Below are 26,523 nucleotides of genomic sequence, written 5' to 3' on the forward strand. Positions count from 1 at the left end.
ATATCTTCGCCTTTGGAGGGGGTAAAACGCTAAAAATGGTCACGTGGGCATCTGCTGACGTCACCGCACAACGTTACGTGATCAAATTTTCAAAAATTTTTTTTCGTTTTTCGTCAATATCTTCGTCCCTGAAAAGGGTAGAACGCTAAAAATAATAACGTGGGCATCTGCTGACGTCACCGCACGACGTCACGTGGTCAGATTTTCAAAAATTTCATTTTTGTTTTTTGTTAATATCTTTGCCCCTAAAGTGGGTAGGACGCTAAAAATGGTCACGTGGGCATCTCCTGACGTCACCGCACAACGTCACGTGGTCAGATTTTCAAAAATTTCTTTTTCGTTTTTTGTCAATATCTTTGCTCGTGAAAAAGGTAAGACGCTAAAAATAATCACGTGGGCATCTGCTGACGTCACCGCACGACGTCACGTGGTCAGATTTTCAAAAAATTTTTTTTTGTTTTTTGTCAATATTTCCGTTTTTGGAAAAGGTAGGACGCTAAAAATGGTCACGTGAGCATCTGCTGACGTCATCGCACGACGTCACGTGGTCAGATTTTCAAAAATTTTTTTTTTGTTTTTCGTCAATATCTTTTCTTTCTGGAGAGGGTAGGACGCTAAAAATGGTCACGTGGGCATCTGCTGACGTCACCGCACGACGTCACGTGGTCAGATTTTCAAAAATTTTTTTTTTGTTTTTTGTCAATATTTTTGTTTCTGGAAAAGGTAGGACGCTAAAAATGGTCACGTGGGCATCTGCTGACGTCACCGCACAACGTCACGTGGTCAGATTTTCAAAAATTTCTTTTTTGTTTTTCGTCAATATCTTTTCCCCCTGGAGAGGGTAGGACGCTAAAAATGGTCACGTGGGCATCTGCTGACGTTACCGCACGACGTCACGTAATCAGATTTTCAAAAATTTTTTTTTTGTCTTTTGTCAATATTTTTGCTTTTGAAAGAGGTAGGACGTTGATAATGGTCACGTGGGCATCTGCTGACGTTATCGCACAACGTCACGTGGTCAGATATTTAAAAATTTCTTTTTTGTTTTTCGTCAATATCTTTGCTTTTGGAGAGAATAGGACGCTGAAAATGGTTACGTGGGCATCTGCTGACGTCACCGCACAACGTTACGTGATCAGATTTTCAAAAATTTTTTTTCGTTCTTCGTCAATATCTTCGTCCCTGAAAAGGGTAGGACGCTAAAAATAATAACGTGGGCATCTGCTGACGTCACCGCACGACGTCACGTGGTCAGATTTTCAAAAATTTTTTTTTTGTTTTTTGTCAATATCTTTGCTCGTGGAGAAGGTAAGACGCTAAAAATAATCACGTAAACATCTGCTGACGTCACCGCACGACGTCACGCAGTCAGATTTTCAAAAATTTTTTTCTCGTTTTTCGTCAATATTTTCGCCTCTGGAGGGAATAGGACGCTAAAAATAGTCACGTGGGCATCTGCTGACGTCACTGCACGACGTCACGTGGTCAAATTTTCAAAGATTTTTTATTCGTTTTTTGTCAATATCTCCGTCTCTGGTGAAAATAGAACGCTGAAAATAATCATGTGGGCATCTGCTGACGTCGCCGCACTACATCACGTGATCAGATTTTCAAAAATTTCTTTTACGTTTTTCGTCAATATCTTCGCCCCTGGAGAAAGTAAAACGCTGATAATTGTCACGTGGGCATCTGCTGACGTCACCGCACGACGTCAAGTGGTCAGATTTTCAAAAATTTTTTTTTTGTTTTTCGTCAATATTTCCGCCCCTGAAGTAAGTAGGACGCTAAAAATGGTCACGTGGGCATCTGCTGACGTCACCGCACGACGTCACGTGGTCAGATATTTAAAAACTTTTTTTTGGTTTTCGTTAATATCTCCGCTTTTGGAAAAAGTAAAACGCTAAAAATAGTCACGTGGGCATCTGCTGACGTCACCGCACGACGTCACGTGGTCAGATTTTCGAAAATTTTTTTTTTGTTTTTTGTCAATATTTCCGTTTTTGGAAAAGGTAAAACGCTAAAAATGGTCACGTGAGCATCTGCTGACGTCATCGCACGACGTCACGTGGTCAGATTTTCAAAAATTTTTTTTTTGTTTTTCGTCAATATCTTTTCTCTCTGGAGAGGGTAGGACGCTAAAAATGGTCACGTGGGCATCTGCTGACGTCACCGCACGACGTCACGTGGTCAGATTTTCAAAAATTTTTTTTTTGTTTTTTGTCAATATTTTTGTTTCTGGAAAAGGTAGGACGCTAAAAATGGTCACGTGGGCATTTGCTGACGTCACCGCAAAACGTCACGTAGTCAGATTTTCAATAAATTCGTTTTTGTTTTTCGTTAATATCTCCGAACATGAAGGGGGTAAGACGCTAAAAATGGTCACGTAGGAATCTGCTGACGTCACCGCACGACGTCACGTAATCAGATTTTCAAAAATTTCTTTTTTGTTTCTTGTCAATATCTTTGCCTCTAAAAGGGGTAGGACGCTGAAAATGGTAACGTGGGTATCTGCTGACGTCACCGCACGACGTCACGTGGTCAAATTTTCAAAAATTTTTTTTTTGTTTTTTGTCAATATCTTCGTCTCTGGTGAAAATTGAACGCTGAAAATAATCACGTGGGCATCTGCTGACGTCGCCGCACTACATCACGTGATCAGATTTTCAAAAATTTCTTTTACGTTTTTCGTCAATATCTTCGCCTCTGGAAAAAATAAAACGCTAAAAATGGTCACGTGGGCATCTGCTGACGTCATCGCACGACGTCACGTGATCAGATTTTCAAAAACTTTTTTTTCGTTTTTCGTCAATATCTTCGCCCCTGGAGAAAATAGGACGCTAAGAAGGGTCACGTGGGCATCTGCTGACGTCACCGCACGACGTCACATGGTCAGATTTTCAAAAATTTTTTTTTTGTTTTTCGTCAATATTATTGTTCCTGGAAAGGATAAGACGCTGAAAATGGTCACGTGAGCATCTGTTGACGTCACCGCACGACGTCAAATGGTCTATTTTCAAAAATTTTTTTTTCGTTTTTCGTCAATATCTTCGCCCCTGGAGAGGGTAGGACGCTAAAAATGGTCACGTGGGCATCTGCTGACGTCACTGCACGACGTCACGGGGTCAGATTTAAAAAAATTATTTTTTCGTTTTTCGTCAATATCTTTGCCCCTGGAAAGGGTAGGACGCTAAAAATGATCACGTGGTCATCTGCTGACGTCACCGCACGACGTCACGTGGTCAAATTTTCAAAAACTTTTTTTTTGTTTTTCGTTAATATCTCCGCTTCTGGAGAGGGTAAGACGCTAAAAATGGTCACGTGGGCATCTGCTGACGTCACCGCACGACGTCACGTGGTCAAAGTTTCAAAAACTTCTTTTTTGTTTTTCGTCAATATTTTCGCCCCTGGAGAAAGTAAGACGCTAAAAATGGTCACGTGGGCATCTGCTGACGTCACCGCACAACGTCACGTGATCAGATTTTCAAAAATTACATTTTCGTTTTTCGTCAATATCTTCGCCTTTGGAAAAGGTAGAACGCTAAAAATGGTCACGTGGGCATCTGCTGACGTCACCACACGAAGATTCGTTGCCAGATTTAAAAAATTTTTTTTTTGTTTTTTGTCAATATCTCTGCTTTTGGTGAGGGTAGAACGCTGAAATTAAACACGTGGGGATCTGCTGACGTCACCGCACAATGATACGTTGCCCGATTTTGAAAATTTTTTTTATTGTTTTTTGTCAATATCTTCGCCTTTGGAAGGGGTAGAACGCTAAAAATGGTCACGTGGGCATCTGCTGACGTCACCGCACAACGTCACGTAGTCAAATTTTCAAAAATGTTTTTTTCGTTTTTTGTCAATATCTTCGCTCCTGGAAGAGGTAGAACGCTAAAAATGGTCACGTGGGCATCTGCTGACGTCACCGCACGATGATTCTTTGCCAGATTTTCAAAAATTTTTTTTTTGTTTTTTGATAATATCTCTGTTTCTGGTGAAGGTAGAACGCTGAAAATGGTTACGTGGGCATCTGCTGACGTAAACGCAAGATGATTTGTTGCCAGATTTTCAACAATTTTTCTTTTGTTTTTTGTCAAAATCTTTGGTTTTGCTGAAAGTAGATCGCTGAAAATGGTCACGTGGGCATCTGCTGACGTCACCGCACAATGATACGTTGCCGAATTTTGAAAAATTTTTTTATTGTTTTTTGTCATTATCTCAGCTTTTGAAGGAGGAAAAACGCTGAAAATTGTTACGTTGGCATCTGCTGACGACACCGCACAAAGATTCGTTGCCAGCTTTTCAAAAATTTTATTATTGTTTTCTGTCAATATCTTTGCTTTTGGTGGAGGAAGAACGCTGAAAATTGTTACGTGGGCATCTGCTGACGTCACCACACGAAGATTCGTTGCCAGATTTTCAAAAATTTTTTTTTTGTTTTTTGTCAATATCTCTGCTCCTGGTGAAGATAGAACGCTGAAAATTGTTACGTGGGCATCTGCTGACGTCACCGCACGATGATTTTTTGCCAAATTTTCAAAAATTCTTTTTTCGTTTTTTGTCAATATCTCTGCTTCTGGTGAAAGTAAAACGCTGAAAATGGTCACGTAGACATCTGCTGACGTCACCGCAAATGATACGTTGCTAAATTTTTAAAAGTTCCTTTATCGTTTTCTGTCAATATCTCTGTATTTGGTGGAGGTAGAACGATGAAAATTGTTACGTGGGCATCTGCTGACGTCACCGCACGACGTCAAGTGGTCATATTTTAAAAAATTTTTTTTTCGTTTTTCGTCAATATCTCCGCCCCTGGAGGGAGTAAGACGCTAAAAATAATCACGTGGGCTTGTTTTGACGTCACCGCACAATGATACGTTGCTAAATTTTTAAAAGTTTTTTTATCGTTTTCTGTCAATATCTCTCTATTTGGTAAAGGTAGAACGCTGAAAATTGTTGCGTGGGCATCTGTTGACGTCACGGCACGATGATTTTTTGCCAGATTTTCAAGAATTTTTTTTTTGTTTTTTGTCAATATCTCTGTTTCTGGTGAAAGTAGAACGTTGAAAATGGTCACGTGGGCATCTGCTGACGTCACCGCACGATGATTCTTTGCCAGATTTTCAAAAATTCTTTATTTGTTTTTTGTAACTATCTCTGCCTCTAACGAAAGAAAAACGCTGAAAATAGTCACGTAAGCATCTGCTGACGTCACCGCACAATGATACGTTGCCAAATTTTGAAAATTTTTTTTATCGTTTTTTGTCAATATCTTTGTATTTGGTGGAAATGGAACGCTGAAAATTGTTACGTGGGCATCTGCTGACTTCACCGCACGAATATTTTTTGCCAGATTAAAAAAATTTTCTTATTTTTTTTTGTCAATATCTCTGCTTCTGGTGAAGGTAGAACGCTGAAAATAACCACGTGAGCATCTGCTGACGTCACCGCACGACGTCACGTGGTCAGATTTTCAAAAATTTCTTTTTCGTTTTTCGTCAATATTATCGCCCCTGGAGGGGGTAGGACGCTAAAAATAATTACGTGGGCATCTGCTGACGTCACCGCACAACGTCACGTGGTCAGATTTTCAAAAATTTTTTTTTTGTTTTTTGTCAATATCTCCGCTTCTGGAGTGGGTAGGACGCTAAAAATGGTCACGTGGGCATCTGCTGACGTCACCGCACGACGTCACGTGGTCAAATTTTCAAAAATTTCTTCTTTGTTTTTTGTTAATATCTTTGCCCCTAAAGTGGGTAGGACGCTAAAAATGGTCACGTGGGCATCTCCTGACGTCACCGCACAACGTCACGTGGTCAGATTTTCAAAAATTTCTTTTACGTTTTTTGTCAATATCTTTGCTCGTGGAAAAGGTAAGACGCTAAAAATAATCACGTGGGCATCTGCTGACGTCACCGCACGACGTCACGTGGTCAGATTTTCAAAAATTTTTTTTTTGTTTTTCGTCAATATCTTTTCCCTCTGGAGAGGGTAGGACGCTAAAAATGGTCACGTGGGCATCTGCTGACGTCACCGCACGACGTCACGTGGTCAGATTTTCAAAAATTTTTTTTTTGTTTTTTGTCAATATTTTTGTTTCTGGAGTGGGTAGGACGCTAAAAATGGTCACGTGGGCATTTGCTGACGTCACCGCACAACGTCACGTGGTCAGATTTTCAAAAATTTCTTTTTTGTTTTTCGTCAATATCTTTTCCCCCTGGAGAGGGTAGGACGCTAAAAATGGTCACGTGGGCATCTGCTGACGTCATTACACGAAGATTCGTTGCCAGATTTAAAATAATTTTTTTTTTGTTTTTTGTCAATATCTCTGCTTTTGGTGAGGGTAGAACGCTGAAAATAAACACGTGGGGATCTGCTGACGTCACCGCACAATGATACGTTGCCCGATTTAAAAAATTTTTTATTGTTTTTGTCAATATCTTCGCCTTTGGAAGGGTAGAACGCTAAAAATGGTCACGTGGGCATCTGCTGACGTCACCGCACAACGTCACGTAGTCAAATTTTCAAAAATGTTTTTTTCGTTTTTTGTCAATATCTTCGCTCCTGGAAGAGGTAGAACGCTAAAAATGGTCACGTGGGCATCTGCTGACGTCACCGCACGACGTCACGTGGTCAAATTAAAAAAAATTTTTTTTTCGTTTTTTGTCAATATCTTCGCCTCTGAAAGGGGTAGGACGCCAAAAATGGTCACGTGGGCATCTGCTGACGTCACCGCACGACGTCAAGTGGTCATATTTTTAAAAATTTTTTTTTCGTTTTTCGTCAATATCTCCGCCCCTGGAGGGGGTAGGAGGCTAAAAATGGTCACGTGGGCTTGTTTTGACGTCACCGCACGATGATTTTTTGCCAGATTTTCAAAATTTTTTTTTTTGTCAATATCTCTGATTCTGGTAAAGGTAGAACGCTGAAAATGGTTACGTGGGCATTTGCTGACGTCACCGTACGATGAATCTTTGCCAGATTTTCAAAAATTTTTTTTTCGTTTTTTGTTAATATCTTTGCTTCTGGTGAAGGTAGAACGCTGAAAATGGTCACGTGGGCATCTGATGACGTCACCGTACAATGATAAGTTGCTAGATTAAAAAAAATTTTTTTATCGTTTTTTGTCAATATCTCTGCTTCTGGTGGAGGTAGAACGCTGAAAATTGTTACGTGGGCATCTGTTGACGTCACCGCACGACGTCAAATAATCATATTTTCAAAAATTTCTTTTTTGTTTTTCGTCAATATTTTCGCCCCTGGAGGGGGTAAGACGCTAAAAATGGTCACGTGGGCATCTGCTGACGTCACCGCACGACGTCACGTGGTCAGATTTAAAAAAATTATTCTTTTGTTTTTCGTCAATATTTTTGCCCCTGGAAAAGGTAGGACGCTAAAAATAATCACGTGGTCATCTGCTGACGTCACCGCACGACGTCACGTGGTCAAATTTTCAAAAACTTCTTTTTTGTTTTTCGTTAATATCTCCGCCCCTGGAGAGGGTAAGACGCTAAAAATGGTCACGTGGGCATCTGCTGACGTCACCGCACGACGTCACGTGATCAGAGTTTCAAAAACTTTTTTTTTGTTTTTCGTCAATATTTTCGCTTCTGGAGAAAGTAGGACGCTAGAAATGGTCACGTGGGCATCTGCTGACGTCACCGCACGACGTCACGTGGTCAGATTTTCAAAAATTTCTTTTTCGTCTTTCGTCAATATTATCTTTCCTGGAAAGGGTAGGACGCTAAAAATGGTAACGTGGGCATCTGCTGACGTCACCGCACGACGTCACGTGGTCAGATTTTCAAAAATTTTTTTTTCGTTTTTCGTCAATATCTTTGCTCCTGGAAAGGGTAGGACGCTAAAAATGGTCACGTGGGCATTTGCTGACGTCACCGCACGACGTCACGTGGTCAAATTTTCAAAAATTTTATTTTCGTTTTTCGTCAATATCTTTGCTCCTGGAAAGAGTAGAACGCTAAAAATGGTCACGTGGGCATCTGCTGACGTCACTGCACGACGTCACGGGGTCAGATTTAAAAAAATTATTTTTTCGTTTTTCGTCAATATCTTTGCCCCTGGAAAGGGTAGGACGCTAAAAATGGTCACGTGGTCATCTGCTGACGTCACCGCACGACGTCACGTGGTCAAATTTTCAAAAACTTTTTTTTTGTTTTTCGTTAATATCTCCGCTCCTGGAAAGGGTAAGACGCTAAAAATGGTCACGTGGGCATCTGCTGACGTCACCGCACGACGTCACGTGGTCAAAGTTTCAAAAATTTCTTTTTTGTTTTTCGTCAATATCTTCGTTCCTGGAGAAAGTAGGACGCTAAAAATGGTCACGTGGGCATCTGCTGACGTCACCGCACAACGTCACGTGATCAGATTTTCAAAAATTCCATTTTCGTTTTTCGTCAATATCTTCGCCTTTGGAAAGGGTAGAACGCTAAAAATGGTCACGTGGGCATCTGCTGACGTCACCACACGAAGATTCGTTGCCAGATTAAAAAAAATTTTTTTTTTGTTTTTTGTCAATATCTCTGCTTTTGGTAAGGGTAGAACGCTGAAAATAAACACGTGGGGATCTGCTGACGTCACCTCACAATGATACGTTGCAAAATTTTCAAAAAATTTTTTTATGTTTTTTGTCAATATATCTGCTTTTGGTGAGGGTCGAACGCTGAAAATAATCACGTGAACATTTGCTGACGTCACCGCACAATGATACGTTGCCCGATTTTGAAAATTTTTTTTATTGTTTTTTGTCAATATCTTCGCCTTTGGAAGGGGTAGAACGCTGAAAATTGTTACGTGGGCATCTGCTGACGTCACCGCACGATGATTTTTTGCCAAATTTTCAAAAATTCTTTTTTCGTTTTTTGTCAATATCTCTGCTTCTGGTGAAAGTAAAACGCTGAAAATGGTCACGTAGACATCTGCTGACGTCACCGCAAATGATACGTTGCTAAATTTTTAAAAGTTCCTTTATCGTTTTCTGTCAATATCTCTGTATTTGGTGGAGGTAGAACGATGAAAATTGTTACGTGGGCATCTGCTGACGTCACCGCACGACGTCAAGTGGTCATATTTAAAAAAATTTTTTTTTCGTTTTTCGTCAATATCTCCGCCCCTGGAAGGGGTAGGACGCTAAAAATAATCACGTGGGCTTGTTTCGACGTCACCGCACAATGATACGTTGCTAAATTTTTAAAAGTTTTTTTATCGTTTTCTGTCAATATCTCTCTATTTGGTAAAGGTAGAACGCTGAAAATTGTTGCGTGGGCATCTGTTGACGTCACGGCACGATGATTCTTTGCCAGATTTTCAAAAATTTTTTTGTTTTTTGTCAATATCTCTGTTTCTGGTGAAAGTAGAACGTTGAAAATGGTCACGTGGGCATCTGCTGACGTCACCGCACGATGATTCTTTGCCAGATTTTCAAAAATTCTTTATTTGTTTTTTGTAACTATCTCTGCCTCTGACGAAAGAAAAACGCTGAAAATAGTCACGTAAGCATCTGCTGACGTCACCGCACAATGATACGTTGCCAAATTTTGAAAATTTTTTTTATCGTTTTTTGTCAATATCTCTGTATTTGGTGGAAATGGAACGCTGAAAATTGTTACGTGGGCATCTGCTGACTTAACCGCACGAATATTTTTTGCCAGATTAAAAAAATTTTTTTATTTTTTTTTGTCAATATCTCTGCTTCTGGTGAAGGTAGAACGCTGAAAATAACCACGTGAGCATCTGCTGACGTCACCGCACGACGTCACGTGGTCAGATTTTCAAAAACTTCATTTTTGTTTTTCGTTATTATCTCCGCCCCTGGAGGGGGTAGGACGCTAAAAATAGTCACGTGGGCATCTGCTGACGTCACCGCACGACGTCACGTGGTCAGATTTTCAAAAATTTTTTTTTCGTTTTTCGTCAATATCTGCGCCCCTGGAGAAGGTAGAACGCTAAAAATGGTCACGTGGGCATCTGCTGACGTCACCGCACAACGTCACGTGATCAGATTTTCAAAAATTTTTTATTTGTTTTTCGTCAATATCTTCGCCCCTGGAGAAAATAGGACGCTAAAAATGGTTACGTGGGCATCTGCTGACGTCACCGCACGACGTCACGTGGTCAAATATTCAAAATTTTTTTTTTCGTTTTTTGTCAATTTCTTTGCTTCTGGAAAGGATAAAACGTTAAAAATGATCACGTGGGCATCTGCTGACGTCACCGCACGACGTCACGTGGTCAGATTTTTAAAAACTTTTTTTTTGTTTTTCGTCAACATCTTTGCCCCTGGAGAAAGTAGGACGCTAAAAATGGTCACGTGGGCATCTGCTGACGTCACCGCACGACGTCACGTGGTCAGATTTTTAAAAATTTTTTTTTCGTTTTTCGTCAATATCTTCGCCCCTGGAGAGGGTAGGACGCTAAAAATGGTCACGTGGGCATCTGCTGACGCCACTGCACGACGTCACGTAGTCAAATTTTCAAAAATTTTTTTTCGTTTTTCCTCAATATCTTCGTTCCTGGAAAGGGTAGGACGCTAAAAATGGTCACGTGGGCATTTGCTGACGTCACTGCACGACGTCACGTGGTCAGATTTTCAAAAATTTCTTTTTCGTTTTTCGTCAATATCTACGCCCCTGGAGGAAGTAGGACGCTAAAAATGGTCACGTGGGCATCTGCTGACGTCACTGCACGACGTCACGTGGTCAGATATTCAAAAATTTTTTTTCGTTTTTTGTCAATATCTTCGCTTCTAAAGGGGGTAAGACGCTAAAAATGGTCACGTGAACATCTGCTGACGTCACCGCACGACGTCACGTGGTCAGATTTTCAAAAATTTTTTTTTCGTTTTTCGTCAACATCTATGCCCCTGAAAGAGGTAGGACGCTAAAAATGGTCACGTGGGCATCTGCTAACGTCACCGCACGACGTCACGTGGTAAAATTTTCAAAAATTTTTTTTTCGTTTTTAGTCAATATCTGCGCCCCTGGAGAAGGTAGAACGCTAAAAATGGTCACGTGGTCATCTGCTGACGTCACCGCACAACGTCACGTGGTCAGATTTTCAAAAATTTTTTTTTCGTTTTTTGTCAATATCTTCGCCCCTGAAAGAGGTAGGACGCTAAAAATGGTCACGTGGGCATCTGCTAACGTCACCGCACGACGTCACGTGGTAAAATTTTCAAAAATTTTTTTTTCGTTTTTCGTTAATATCTGCGCCCCTGGAGAAGGTAGAACGCTAAAAATGGTCACGTGGGCATCTGCTGACGTCACCGCACAACGTCACGTGGTCAGATTTTCAAAAATTTTTTTTTTGTTTTTCGTCAATATCTTCGCCCCTGGAGAAAATAAAACGCTAAAAATGGTCACGTGGGCATCTGCTGACGTCACCGCACGACGTCACGTGGTCAAATTTTCAAAAATTTTTTTTTCGTTTTTTGTCAATATTTTCGCCCTCTGGAGAAAGTAGAACGCTTAAAATGATCACGTGGGCATCTGCTGACGTCACCGCACGACGTCACGTGGTCAAATTTTCAAAAACTTCTTTTTTGTTTTTCGTTAATATCTCCGCCCCTGGAAGGGGGTAGGACGCTAAAAATAATCACGTGGGCATCTGCTGACGTCACCGCACGACGTCACGTGGTCAAATTTTCAAAAATTTTTTTTTCGTTTTTCGTCAATATCTGCGCCCCTGGAGAAGGTAGAACGCTAAAAATGGTCACGTGGGCATCTGCTGACGTCACCGCACAACGTCACGTGATCAGATTTTCAAAAATTTTTTTTTTGTTTTTCGTCAATATTTTCGCCCCTGGAGAAAATAGGACGCTAAAAATGGTTACGTGGGCATCTGCTGACGTCACCGCACGACGTCACGTGGTCAAATATTCAAAATTTTTTTTTTCGTTTTTTGTCAATTTCTTTGCTTCTGAAAGGATAAACCTAAAAATGATCACGTGGGCATCTGCTGACGTCACCGCACGACGTCACGTGGTCAGATTTTCAAAAATCTTTTTTTTGTTTTTCGTCAATATTTTTGCCCTTGGAGAGAATAGGACGCTAAAAATGATCACGTGGGCATCTGCTGACGTCACCGCACGACGTCACGTGGTCAGATTTTCAAAAATTTCTTTTTCGTTTTTCGTCAATATCTTCGCCCCTGGAGGGAGTAGGACGCTAAAAATGGTCACGTGGGCATCTGCTGACGTCACCGCACGACGTCACGTAATCAAATTTTCAAAAATTTTTTTTTGTTTTTCGTCAATATCTTCGCCCCTGGAAAGGGTAGGACGCTAAAAATGGTCACGTGGGCATCTGCTGACGTCACCGCACGACGTCACGTGGTCAAATTTTCAAAAATTTTTTTTTGTTTTTCGTCAATATCTTCGCCCCTGGAGGAAGTAGGACGCTAAAAATGGTCACGTGGGCATCTGCTGACGTCACCGCACGACGTCACGTGGTCAGATTTTCAAAAATTTTTTTTCGTTTTTCGTCAATATCTTCGCTTCGGAGGGGTAGGACGCTAAAAATGGTCACGTGGACATCTGCTGACGTCACCGCACGACGTCACGTGGTCAGATATTCAAAAATTTTTTTTTCGTTTTTCGTCAATATTTTCGCCTCTAAAGGGGGTAGGACGCTAAAAATGGTAACGTGGGCATCTGCTGACGTCACCGCACGACGTCACGTGGTCAGATTTAAAAATTTTTTTTTTTTTGTCAATATCTTTGCTCCTGGAAAAGGTAGAACGCTAAAAATGGTCACGTGGGCATCTGCTGACGTCACCGCACGACGTCACGTATCAAATTTTCAAAATTTTTTTTTCGTTTTTTGTCAATATTTTCGCCTCTGGAGAAAGTAAAACGTTAAAAATGATCATTTGGGCATCTGCTGACGTCACCGCACGACGTCACGTGGTCAAATTTTCAAAAACTTTTTTTTTGTTTTTCGTCAACATCTTTGCCCCTGGAGAAAGTAGGACGCTAAAAATGGTCACGTGGGCATCTGCTGACGTCACCGCACGACGTCACGTGGTCAGATTTTAAAAAATTTTTTTTTCGTTTTTCGTCAATATCTTCGCCCCTGGAGGGGGTAGGACGCTAAAAATGGTCACGTGGGCATCTGCTGACGTCACTGCACGACGTCACGTAGTCAAATTTTCAAAAATTTTTTTTTGTTTTTCGTCAATATCTTCGCCCCTGGAAAGGGTAGGACGCTAAAAATGGTCACGTGGGCATCTGCTGACGTCACTGCACGACGTCACGTGGTCAGATTTTCAAAAATTTCCCTTTCGTTTTTCGTCAATATCTACGCCCCTGGAGGAAGTAGGACGCTAAAAATGGTCACGTGGGCATTTGCTGACGTCACCGCACGACGTCACGTGGTCAGATTTTCAAAAATTTCTTTTGCGTTTTTCGTCAATATCTTCGCTTCGAGAGGGGGTAGGACGCTAAAAATGGTCACGTGGACATTTGCTGACGTCACCGCACGACGTCACGTGGTCAGATATTCAAGAATTTTTTTTTCGTTTTTCGTCAATATTTTCGCCTCTAAAGGGGGTAGGACGCTAAAAATGGTAACGTGGGCATCTGCTGACGTCACCGCACGACGTCACGTGGTCAGATTTAAAAAATTTTTTTTTTTTTTTCGTCAATATCTTTGCTCCTGGAAAAGGTAGAACGCTAAAAATGGTCACGTGGGCATCTGCTGACGTCACCGCACGACGTCACGCTATCAAATTTTCAAAAATTTTTTTTTCGTTTTTTGTCAATATTTTCGCCTCTGGAGAAAGTAAAACGTTAAAAATGATCATTTGGGCATCTGCTGACGTCACCGCACGACGTCACGTGGTCAAATTTTCAAAAACTTTTTTTTTGTTTTTCGTTATTATCTCCGCCCCTGGAGGAGGTAGGACGCTGAAAAGAGTCACGTGAGCATCTGCTGACGTCACCGCACGACGTCACGTGGTCAGATTTTCAAAAATTTTTTTTTCGTTTTTCGTCAATATTTCCGCTTCTGTAGGGGGTAGGACGCTGAAAATGGTCACGTGGGCATCTGCTGACGTCACCGCACGACGTCACGTGGTCAGATTTTCAAAAATTTTTTTTTGTTTTTTGTCAATATCTCCGCCCATGGAGGGAGTAGGACGTTATAAATGGTCACGTGAGCATCTGCTGACGTCACCGCACGACGTCACGTGGTCAGATTTTCAAAAATTTTTTTCTTCTTGTCAACATCTCCGTACTTGAGGGGTAGGACGCTAAAAATAATCACGTGGGCATCTGCTGACGTCACCGCACGACGTCACGTGGTCAGATTTTCAAAAATTTTTTCTTTTGTTTTTTGTCAATATCTCCGCCCATGGAGGGAGTAGGACGTTATAAATGGTCACGTGGGCATCTGCTGACGTCACCGCACGACGTCACGTGGTCAGATTTTCAAAAATTTCTTTTTTGTTTTTCGTCAATATTTCCGCTCCTGGAAAGAGTAGGACGCTAAAAATGGTCACGTGAGCATCTGCTGACGTCACCGCACGACGTCACGTGGTCAAATTTTCAAAAATTTCTTTTTTGTTCTTTGTTAATATCTCCGCTTCTGGAGAAAGTAGAACGCTAAAAATAGTCACGTGAGCATCTGCTGACGTCACCGCACGTCACGTAATCAGATTTTAAAAATTTTTTTCGTTTTTCGTCAATATCTTCGCCCCTGGAGGAAGTAAGACGCAAAAATGGTCACGTGGGCATCTGCTGACGTCACCGCACGACGTCACGTGGTCAGATTTTCAAAAATTTTTTTTCGTTTTTTGTCAACATCTCCGTACTTGGAATGGGTAGGACGCTAAAAATGGTCACGTGAACATCTGCTGACGTCACCGCACGACGTCACGTGGTCAGATTTTCAAAATTTCTTTTCGCTTTTTGTCAATATCTCCGTACTTAGAGGAGGTAGGACGCTAAAAATAATCACGTGGGCATCTGCTGACGTCACCGCACGACGTCACGTGGTCAGATTTTCAAAAACTTCTTTTTTGTTTTTCGTTTATATCTCCGCCCCAGGAGAAGGTAGGACGTTAAAAATAGTCACGTGAGCATCTGCTAACGTCACCGCACGACGTCACGTAGACAGATTTTTAAAAATTTTTTTTTTGTTTTTCGTCAATATATTTGCCCCTAAAGGGGGTAGGACGCTAAAAATGGTCACGTTGGCATCTGCTGACGTCACCGCAACACGTCACGTGGTCAGATTTTAAAAAATTTCTCTTTTGTTTTTCGTCTATATCTGCGCCCTTGGAGGGGGTAGGACGCTAAAAATGGTCACGTGGGCATCTGCTGACGTCACCGCACGACGTCACGCGGTCAGATTTTCAAAAATTTTTTTCTCTTTTTTCGTCAATATTTTCGCCTCTGGAGGGAATAGGACGCTAAAAATAGTCACGTGGGCATCTGCTGACGTCACTGCACGACGTCACGTGGTCAAATTTTCAAAGATTTTTTATTCGTTTTTTGTCAATATCTCCGTCTCTGGTGAAAATAGAACGCTGAAAATAATCATGTGGGCATCTGCTGACGTCGCCGCACTACATCACGTGATCAGATTTTCAAAAATTTCTTTTACGTTTTTCGTCAATATCTTCGCCCCTGGAGAGGGTAAAACGCTGATAATTGTCACGTGAGCATCTGCTGACGTCACCGCACGACGTCACGTGGTCAGATTTTCAAAAATTTTTTTTTTGTTTTTCGTCAATATTTCCGCTCTTGTAAAGGGTAGGACGCTGAAAATAATCACGTGAGCATCTGCTGACGTCACCGCACGACGTCACGTGGTCAGATTTTCAAAAATTTTTTTTTCGTTTTTCGTCAATATTTCCGCTTCTGTAGGGGGTAGGACGCTGAAAATGGTCACGTGGGCATCTGCTGACGTCACCGCACGACGTCACGTGGTCAGATTTTCAAAAATTTTTTTTTTTGTTTTTTGTCAATATCTCCGCCCATGGAGGGAGTAGGACGTTATAAATGGTCACGTGAGCATCTGCTGACGTCACCGCACGACGTCACGTGGTCAGATTTTCAAAAATTTCTTTTTCGCTTCTTGTCAACATCTCCGTACTTGGAGGGGGTAGGACGCTAAAAATAATCACGTGGGCATCTGCTGACGTCACCGCACGACGTCACGTGGTCAGATTTTCAAAATTTTTCTTTTGTTTTTGTCAATATCTCCGCCCATGGAGGAGTAGGACGTTATAAATGGTCACGTGGGCATCTGCTGACGTCACCGCACGACGTCACGTGGTCAGATTTTCAAAAATTTTCTTTTGTTTTTCGTCAATATTTCCGCTCCTGGAAAGAGTAGGACGCTAAAAATGGTCACGTGAGCATCTGCTGACGTCACCGCACGACGTCACGTGGTCAAATTTTCAAAAATTTCTTTTTTGTTCTTTGTTAATATCTCCGCTTCTGGAGAAAGTAGAACGCTAAAAATAGTCACGTGAGCATCTGCTGACGTCACCGCACGTCACGTAATCAGATTAAATAAAATTTTTTTTTCGTTTTTCGTCAATATCTTCGCCCCTGGAGGAAGTAAGACGCAAAAAATGGTCACGTGGGCATCTGCTGACGTCACCGCACGACGTCACGTGGTCAGATTTTCAAAAATTTCTTTTTCGTTTTTTGTCAACATCTCCGTACTTGGAATGGGTAGGACGCTAAAAATGGTCACGTGAACATCTGCTGACGTCACCGCACGACGTCACGTGGTCAGATTTTCAAAAATTTCTTTTTCGCTTCTTGTCAACATCTCCGTACTTAGAGGAGGTAGGACGCTAAAAATAATCACGTGGGCATCTGCTGACGTCACCGCACGACGTCACGTGGTCAGATTTTCAAAAATTTTTTTTTGTTTTTTGTCAATATCTCCGCCCATGGAGGGAGTAGGACGTTATAAATGGTCACGTGGGCATCTGCTGACGTCACCGCACGACGTCACGTGGTCAGATTTTCAAAAATTTCTTTTTTGTTTTTCGTCAATATTTCCGCTCCTGGAGGGAGTAGGACGCTAAAAATGGTCACGTGAGCATCTGCTGACGTCACCGCACGACGTCACGTGGTCAGATTTTCAAAAATTTTTTTTTCGTTTTTCGTCAATATTTCCGTTCCTGTAAAGGGTAGGACGCTAAAAATAATCACGTGGGCATCTGCTGACGTCACCGCACGACGTCACGTGGTCAGAATTTCAAAAATTTCTTTTTCGCTTTTTGTCAACATCTTTGCCCTTGGAGAGGGTAGGACGCTAAAAATGGTCACGTGAACATTTGCTGACGTCACCGCACGACGTCACGTGATCAGATTTTCAAAAATTTCTTTTTCGTATTTCGTCAATATTTGCGCCCCTGGAGGGGATAGGACGCTAAAAATGGTCAAGTGAGCATCTGCTGACGTCACCGCACGACGTCACGTGGTCAGATTTTCAAAAATTTTTTTTTCGTTTTTCGTCATTATTTCCGCTCCTGTAGGGGGTAGGACGCGGAAAATGGTCACGTGGGCATCTGCTGACGTCACCGCACGACGTCACGTGGTCAGATTTTCAAAAATTTCTCTTTCGTTTTTCGTCAATATCTGCGCCCCTGGAGGGGGTAGGACGCTAAAAATAATCACGTGAACATCTGCTGACGTCACCGCACGACGTCACGTGGTCAGATTTTCAAAAACTATTTTTTTGTTTTTCGTCAATATATTCGCTTCGGGAAAGGGTAGGACGCTAAAAATGGTCACGTGGGCATTCGCTGACGTCACCGCACGACGTAACGTGGTCAGATTTTCAAAAATTTCTTTTTTGTTTTTCGTCAATATCTTCGCTCCTGGAGGAAGTAAGACGCAAAAAATGGTCACGTGGGCATCTGCTGACGTCACCGCACGACGTCACGTGGTCAGATTTTCAAAAATTTTTTTTTTGTTTTTTGTCAATATCTCCGCCTTTGGAGAAGGTAAAACGCTAAAAATGGTCACGTGGGCATCTGCTGACGTCACCGCACGACGTCACGTGGACAGATTTTTAAAAATTTTTTTTTGTTTTTCGTCAATATATTTGCCCCTAAAGGGGGTAGGACGCTAAAAATGGTCACGTGGGCATCTGCTGACGTCACCGAACGACGTCACGTGGTCAGATTTTCAAAAACTATTTTTTTGTTTTTCGTCAATATATTCGCTTCGGGAAAGGGTAGGACGCTAAAAATGGTCACGTGGGCATTCGCTGACGTCACCGCACGACGTAACGTGGTCAGATTTTCAAAAATTTTTTTTCGTTTTTCGTCAATATCTTCGCCCCTGGAATGGGTAGGACGCTAAAAATGGTCACGTGAACATCTGCTGACGTCACCGCACGACGTCACGTGGTCAGATTTTCAAAAATTTTTTTTTCGTTTATCGTCAATATCTTCGCCCCTGGAATGGGTAGGACGCTAAAAATGGTCACGTGAACATCTGCTGACGTCACCGCACGACGTCACGTGGTCAGATTTTCAAAAATTTTTTTTTCGCTTTTTGTCAACATCTCCGTACTTGAAGGGGGTAGGACGCTAAAAATAATCACGTGGGCATCTGCTGACGTCACCGCACGACGTCACGTGGTCAGATTTTCAAAAATTTTTTTTTTTGTTTTTTGTCAATATCTCCGCCCATGGAGGGAGTAGGACGTTATAAATGGTCACGTGGGCATCTGCTGACGTCACCGCACGACGTCACGTGGTCAGATTTTCAAAAATTTCTTTTTTGTTTTTTGTCAATATTTCCGCTCCTGAAGGGAGTAGGACGCTAAAAATGGTCACGTGAGCATCTGTTGACGTCACCGCACGACGTCACGTGGTCAGATTTTCAAAAATTTTTTTTTCGTTTTTCGTCAATATTTCCGTTCCTGTAAAGGGTAGGACGCTAAAAATAATCACGTGGGCATCTGCTGACGTCACCGCACGACGTCACGTGGTCAGATTTTCAAAAATTTTTTTTTTTGTTTTTTGTCAATATTTCCGCCCATGGAGGGAGTAGGACGTTATAAATGGTCACGTGGGCATCTGCTGACGTCACCGCACGACGTCACGTGGTCAGATTTTCAAAAATTTCTTTTTTGTTTTTTGTCAATATTTCCGCTCCTGAAGGGAGTAGGACGCTAAAAATGGTCAAGTGAGCATCTGCTGACGTCACCGCACGACGTCACGTGGTCAGATTTTCAAAAATTTTTTTTTCGTTTTTCGTCATTATTTCCGCTCTTGTAGGGGGTAGGACGCTGAAAATGGTCACGTGGGCATCTGCTGACGTCACCGCACGACGTCACGTGGTCAGATTTTCAAAAATTTCTCTTTCGTTTTTCGTCAATATCTGCGCCCCTGGAGGGGGTAGGACGCTAAAAATAATCACGTGAACATCTGCTGACGTCACCGCACGACGTCACGTGGTCAAATTTTCAAAAATTTCTTTTTTGTTCTTTGTTAATATCTCCGCTTCTGGGGAAAGTAGAACGCTAAAAATAGTCACGTGAGCATCTGCTGACGCCACCGCACGTCACGTAATCAGATTAAATTAAATTTTTTTTTCGTTTTTCGTCAATATCTTCGCTCCTGGAGGAAGTAAGACGCAAAAAATGGTCACGTGGGCATCTGCTGACGTCACCGCACGACGTCACGTGGTCAGATTTTCAAAAATTTTTTTTTTGTTTTTTGTCAATATCTCCGCCTTTGGAGAAGGTAAAACGCTAAAAATGGTCACGTGGGCATCTGCTGACGTCACCGCACGACGTCACGTGGACAGATTTTTAAAAATTTTTTTTTGTTTTTCGTCAATATATTTGCCCCTAAAGGGGGTAGGACGCTAAAAATGGTCACGTGGGCATCTGCTGACGTCACCGAACGACGTCACGTGGTCAGATTTTCAAAACTTTTTTTGTTTTTCGTCAATATATTCGCTTCGGGAAAGGGTAGGACGCTAAAAATGGTCACGTGGGCATTCGCTGACGTCACCGCACGACGTAACGTGGTCAGATTTTCAAAAATTTTTTTTCGTTTTTCGTCAATATCTTCGCCCCTGGAATGGGTAGGACGCTAAAAATGGTCACGTGAACATCTGCTGACGTCACCGCACGACGTCACGTGGTCAGATTTTCAAAAATTTTTTTTTCGTTTATCGTCAATATCTTCGCCCCTGGAATGGGTAGGACGCTAAAAATGGTCACGTGAACATCTGCTGACGTCACCGCACGACGTCACGTGGTCAGATTTTCAAAAATTTCTTTTTCGCTTTTTGTCAACATCTCCGTACTTGGAGGGGGTAGGACGCTAAAAATAATCACGTGGGCATCTGCTGACGTCACCGCACGACGTCACGTGGTCAGATTTTCAAAAATTTTTTCTTTTGTTTTTTGTCAATATCTCCGCCCATGGAGGGAGTAGGACGTTATAAATGGTCACGTGGGCATCTGCTGACGTCACCGCACGACGTCACGTGGTCAGATTTTCAAAAATTTTTTTTGTTTTTTGTCAATATTTCCGCTCCTGAAGGAGTAGGACGCTAAAAATGGTCACGTGAGCATCTGTTGACGTCACCGCACGACGTCACGTGGTCAGATTTTCAAAAATTTTTTTTTCGTTTTTCGTCAATATTTCCGTTCCTGTAAAGGGTAGGACGCTAAAAATAATCACGTGGGCATCTGCTGACGTCACCGCACGACGTCACGTGGTCAGATTTTCAAAATTTTTTTGTTTTTCGTCAATATTTCCGCTCCTGTAGGGGGTAGGACGCTGAAAATGGTCACGTGGGCATCTGCTGACGTCGCCGCACGACGTCACGTGGTCAGATTTTCAATAATTTCTCTTTCGTTTTTCGTCAATATCTGCGCCCCTGGAGAGGGTAGGACGCTAAAAATGGTCACGTGAGCATCTGCTGACGTCACCGCACGACGTCACGTGGACAGATTAAAAAATTTTTTTGTTTTTTGTCAATATATTTGCCCCTAAAGGGGGTAGGACGCTAAAAATGGTCACGTGGGCATCTGCTGACGTCACCGCACGACGTCACGTGGTCAGATTTTCAAAAATTTCTTTTTCGCTTTTTGTCAACATCTCCGCCCTTGGAGGGGGTAAAACGCCAAAAATAATCACGTGGGCATCTGCTGACGTCACCGCACGACGTCACGTGGTCAGATTTTCAAAAATTTCTTTTTCGCTTTTTGTCAACATTTCCGCCCTTGGAGGGGGTAAAACGCTAAAAATAATCACGTGGGCATCTGCTGACGTCACCGCACGACGTCACGTGGTCAGATTTTCAAAAATTTTTTTTTCGCTTTTTGTCAATATCTCCGCCCATGGAGAAAGTAGGACGTTATAAATGGTCACGTGAGCATCTGCTGACGTCACCGCACGACGTCACGTGGTCAAATTTTCAAAAATTTTTTTTTGTTCTTTGTTAATATCTCCGCCCCTGGAGAAGGTAGGACGCTAAAAATAGTCACGTGAGCATCTGCTGACGTCACCGCACGACGTCTCGTAATCAGATTTTCAAAAATTTTATTTTTGTTTTTTGTCAATATCTTTGCCCCTGGAGGGAATAGGACGCTAAAAATGGTCACGTTGGCATCTGCTGACGTCACCGCACGACGTCGCGTGATCAAATTTTCAATAACTTTTTTTTTTTTTCGTTAATATCTCCGCCCCAGAAGAAAATAGGACGCTAAAAATAGTCACGTGAGCATCTGCTGACGTCACCGCACGACGTCACGCGGTCAGATTAAAAAAAATTTTTTTTTTGTTTTTCGTCAATATCTTTGCCCCTAAAGACGGTAGGACGCTAAAAATGGTCACGTGGGCATCTGCTGACGTCACCGCACGACGTCACGTGGTCAGATTTTCAAAAATTTCTTTTTCGTTTTTCGTCAATATCTGCGCCTCTGGAGAGGGTAGGACCCTAAAAATGGTCACGTGGGCATCTGCTGACGTTACCGCACGACGACACGTGGTCAGATTTTAAAAAATTTTTCTTTCGTTTTTTTCAATATCTTCGCCCCTGGAAAGGGTAGGACGCTAAAAATGGTCACGTGAGCATCTGCTAACGTCACCGCACGACGTCACGTGGTCAGATTTTCAAAAATTTTTTTTTCGTTTTTCGTCAATATCATCGCCCCTGGAGGGGGTAGAACGCTAAAAATGGTCACGTGGGAATCTGCTGACGTCACCGCACGACGTCACAAGGGCAGATATTCAAAAATTTTTTTTTTGTTTTTTGTCAATATCTTCGCCCCTAAAGGGGATAGAACGTTAAAAATAATCACATGGGCATCTGCTGACGTCACCGCACGTCACGTGATCAAATTTTTAAAAACTTCTTTTTTGTTTTTCGTTAATATTTCCGCCCCAGGAGAAGGTAGGACGCTAAAAATAGTCACGTGAGCATCTGCTGACGTCACCGCACGACGTCTCGTGGTCAGATTTTCAAAAACTTCTTTTTGTTTTTCGTCAATATCTCCGTTTTTGGAGAAAGTAGGACGCTGAAAATAATCACGTAAGCATCTGCTGACGTCACCGCACGACATCACGTGATCAAATTTTCAAAAATTTTTTTTTTGTTTTTCGTCAATATCTTCGCTTCTGAAGGAAATAAGACGCTAAAAATGGTTACGTGGGCATCTGCTGACGTCACTGCACGACGTCACGTGGTCAAATTTTTAAAAATTTTTTTTTCGTTTTTCGTCAATATCTTCGCTACTGGAAAGGGTAGGACGCTAAAAATGGTTACGTGGGCATCTGCTGACGTCACTGCACGACGTCACGTGGTCAGAATTTCAAAAATTTCTCTTTCGTTTTTCGTCAATATTTTCGTTTTTGAAAGGAGTAGGACGCTAAAAATGGTCACGTGGGCATCTGCTGACGTCACCGCACGACGTCACGTGGTCAAATTTTCAAAAATTTTTTTTTCGTTTTTCGTCAATATCTTCGCCCCTGGAAAGGGTAGGACGCTAAAAATGGTCACGTAAACATCTGCTGACGTCACCGCACGACGTCACGTGGTCAGATTTTCAAAAATTTCTCTTTCGTTTTTCGTCAATATCTGCGCCCCTGGAGGGGGTAGGACGCTAAAAATAATCACGTGAACATCTGCGGACGTCACCGCACGACGTCACGTGGTCAAATTTTCAAAAATTTCTTTTTTGTTCTTTGTTAATATCTCCGCTTCTGGAGAAAGTAGAACGCTAAAAATAGTCACGTGAGCATCTGCTGACGCCACCGCACGTCACGTAATCAGATTAAATTAAATTTTTTTTTCGTTTTTCGTCAATATCTTCGCTCCTGGAGGAAGTAAAACGCAAAAAATGGTCACGTGGGCATCTGCTGACGTCACCGCACGACGTCACGTGGTCAAATTTTCAAAAATTTTTTTTTTGTTTTTTGTCAATATCTCCGCCTTTGGAGAAGGTAAAACGCTAAAAATGGTCACGTGGGCATCTGCTGACGTCACCGCACGACGTCACGTGGACAGATTTTAAAAAATTTTTTTTTGTTTTTCGTCAATATATTTGCCCCTAAAGGGGGTAGGACGCTAAAAATGGTCACGTGGGCATCTGCTGACGTCACCGAACGACGTCACGTGGTCAGATTTTCAAAAACTATTTTTTTGTTTTTCGTCAATATATTCGCTTCGGGAAAGGGTAGGACGCTAAAAATGGTCACGTGGGCATTCGCTGACGTCACCGCACGACGTAACGTGGTCAGATTTTCAAAAATTTTTTTTCGTTTTTCGTCAATATCTTCGCCCCTGGAATGGGTAGGACGCTAAAAATGGTCACGTGAACATCTGCTGACGTCACCGCACGACGTCACGTGGTCAGATTTTCAAAAATTTTTTTTTCGTTTATCGTCAATATCTTCGCCCCTGGAATGGGTAGGACGCTAAAAATGGTCACGTGAACATCTGCTGACGTCACCGCACGACGTCACGTGGTCAGATTTTCAAAAATTTCTTTTTCGCTTTTTGTCAACATCTCCGTACTTGGAGGGGGTAGGACGCTAAAAATAATCACGTGGGCATCTGCTGACGTCACCGCACGACGTCACGTGGTCAGATTTTCAAAAATTTTTTTTTTTGTTTTTTGTCAATATCTCCGCCCATGGAGGGAGTAAAACGTTATAAATGGTCACGTGGGCATCTGCTGACGTCACCGCACGACGTCACGTGGTCAGATTTTCAAAAATTTCTTTTTTGTTTTTTGTCAATATTTCCGCTCCTGAAGGGAGTAGGACGCTAAAAATGGTCACGTGAGCATCTGTTGACGTCACCGCACGACGTCACGTGGTCAGATTTTCAAAAATTTTTTTTTCGTTTTTCGTCAATATTTCCGTTCCTGTAAAGGGTAGGACGCTAAAAATAATCACGTGGGCATCTGCTGACGTCACCGCACGACGTCACGTGGTCAGATTTTCAAAAATTTTTTTTTTGTTTTTCGTCAATATTTCCGCTCCTGTAGGGGGTAGGACGCTGAAAAAGGTCACGTGGGCATCTGCTGACGTCGCCGCACGACGTCACGTGGTCAGATTTTCAATAATTTCTCTTTCGTTTTTCGTCAATATCTGCGCCCCTGGAGGGGGTAGGACGCTAAAAATGGTCACGTGAGCATCTGCTGACGTCACCGCACGACGTCACGTGGACAGATTAAAAAAAATTTTTTTTTTGTTTTTTGTCAATATATTTGCCCCTAAAGGGGGTAGGACGCTAAAAATGGTCACGTGGGCATCTGCTGACGTCACCGCACGACGTCACGTGGTCAGATTTTCAAAAATTTTTTTTGTTTTTTGTCAATATCTCCGCCCTTGAGAAGGTAAAACGCTAAAAATAATCACGTGGGCATCTGCTGACGTCACCGCACGACGTCACGTGGTCAGATTTTCAAAAATTTTTTTTGTTTTTCGTCAATATATTTGCCCCTGGAGGGGTAGGACGCTAAAAATGGTCACGAGGGCATCTGCTGACGTCACCGCACGACGTCACGTGGTCAGATTTTCAAAAATTTTTTTTTCGTTTTTCGTCAATATCTTCGCATGGGAAAGGGTAGGACGCTAAAAATGGTCACATGGGCATCTGCTGACGTCACCGCACGACGTCACGTGGTCAGATTTTCAAAAATTTTTTTTTCGTTTTTCGTCAATATCTTCGCCCCTGGAAGGGGTAGGACGCTAAAAATGGTCACGTGGGCATCTGCTGACGTCACCGCACGACGTCACGTGGTCAGATTTTCAAAAATTTTCTTTTTGGTTTTTCGTCAATATCTTCGCCCCTGAAAGGGGTAAAACGCTAAAAATGGTCACGTGGACATCTGCTGACGTCACCGCACAACGTCACGTGGTCAGATTTTCAAATATTTCTTTTTTGTTTTTCGTCAATATCTCCGCCCCAGAAGGGGGTAGGACGCTAAAAATAATCACGTGGGCATCTGCTGACGTCACCGCACGACGTCACGTGGTCAGATTTTCAAAATTTTTTTTTTCGTTTTTCGTCAATATCTCCGCCCATGGAGGGGTAGGACGCTAAAATGGTCACGTGGGCATCTGCTGACGTCACCGCACGACGTCACGTGGTCAGATTTTCAAAAATTTCTTTTTTGTTTTTTGTCAATATTTCCGCTCCTGAAGGGAGTAGGACGCTAAAAATGGTCACGTGGGCATCTGCTGACGTCACCGCACGACGTCACGTGGTCAGATTTTCAAAAATTTTTTTCTCGTTTTTCGTCAATATCTTCGCCCTGTAAAGGGTAGGACGCTAAAAATGGTCACGGGCATCTGCTGACGTCACCGCACGACGTCACGTGGTCAGATTTTCAAAATTTTTTTTTTTGTTTTTTCAATATTTCCGCCCCTGGAGGGAGTAGGACGCTAAAATGGTCACGTGGGCATCTGCTGACGTCACCGCACGACGTCACGTGGTCAGATTTTCAAAAATTTTTTTTTGTTTTTGTCAATATCTTCGCCCCTGAAGGGAGTAGGACGCTAAAAATGGTCACGTGGGCATCTGCTGACGTCACCGCACGACGTCACGTGGTCAAATTTTCAAAATTTTTTTTTCGTTTTTCGTCATATCTTCCGCCCCTGGAGAAGGTAGGACGCTAAAAATGGTCACGGGCATCTGCTGACGTCACCGCACGACGTCACGTGGTCAGATTTTCAAAAATTTTTTTTTCGTTTTTCGTCAATATCTTCGCCCCTGGAGGGGGTAGGACGCTAAAAATAATCACGTGGGCATCTGCTGACGTCACCGCACGACGTCACGTGGTCAGATTTTCAAAAATTTCTTTTTGTTTTTGTCAATATCTCCGCTTCTTGGAAAGTAGACGCTAAAAATGGTCACGTGGGCATCTGCTGACGTCACCGCACGTCACGTAATCAGATAAAAAATTTTTTTTTCGTTTTTCGTCAATATCTTCGCTCCTGGAGGAAGTAAGACGCAAAAATGGTCACGTGGGCATCTGCTGACGTCACCGCACGACGTCACGTGGTCAG

This window comes from Cardiocondyla obscurior, linkage group LG25 (genome assembly GCF_019399895.1).
Source record: "Cardiocondyla obscurior isolate alpha-2009 linkage group LG25, Cobs3.1, whole genome shotgun sequence".
Taxonomy (NCBI): Eukaryota; Metazoa; Arthropoda; class Insecta; order Hymenoptera; family Formicidae; genus Cardiocondyla; species Cardiocondyla obscurior.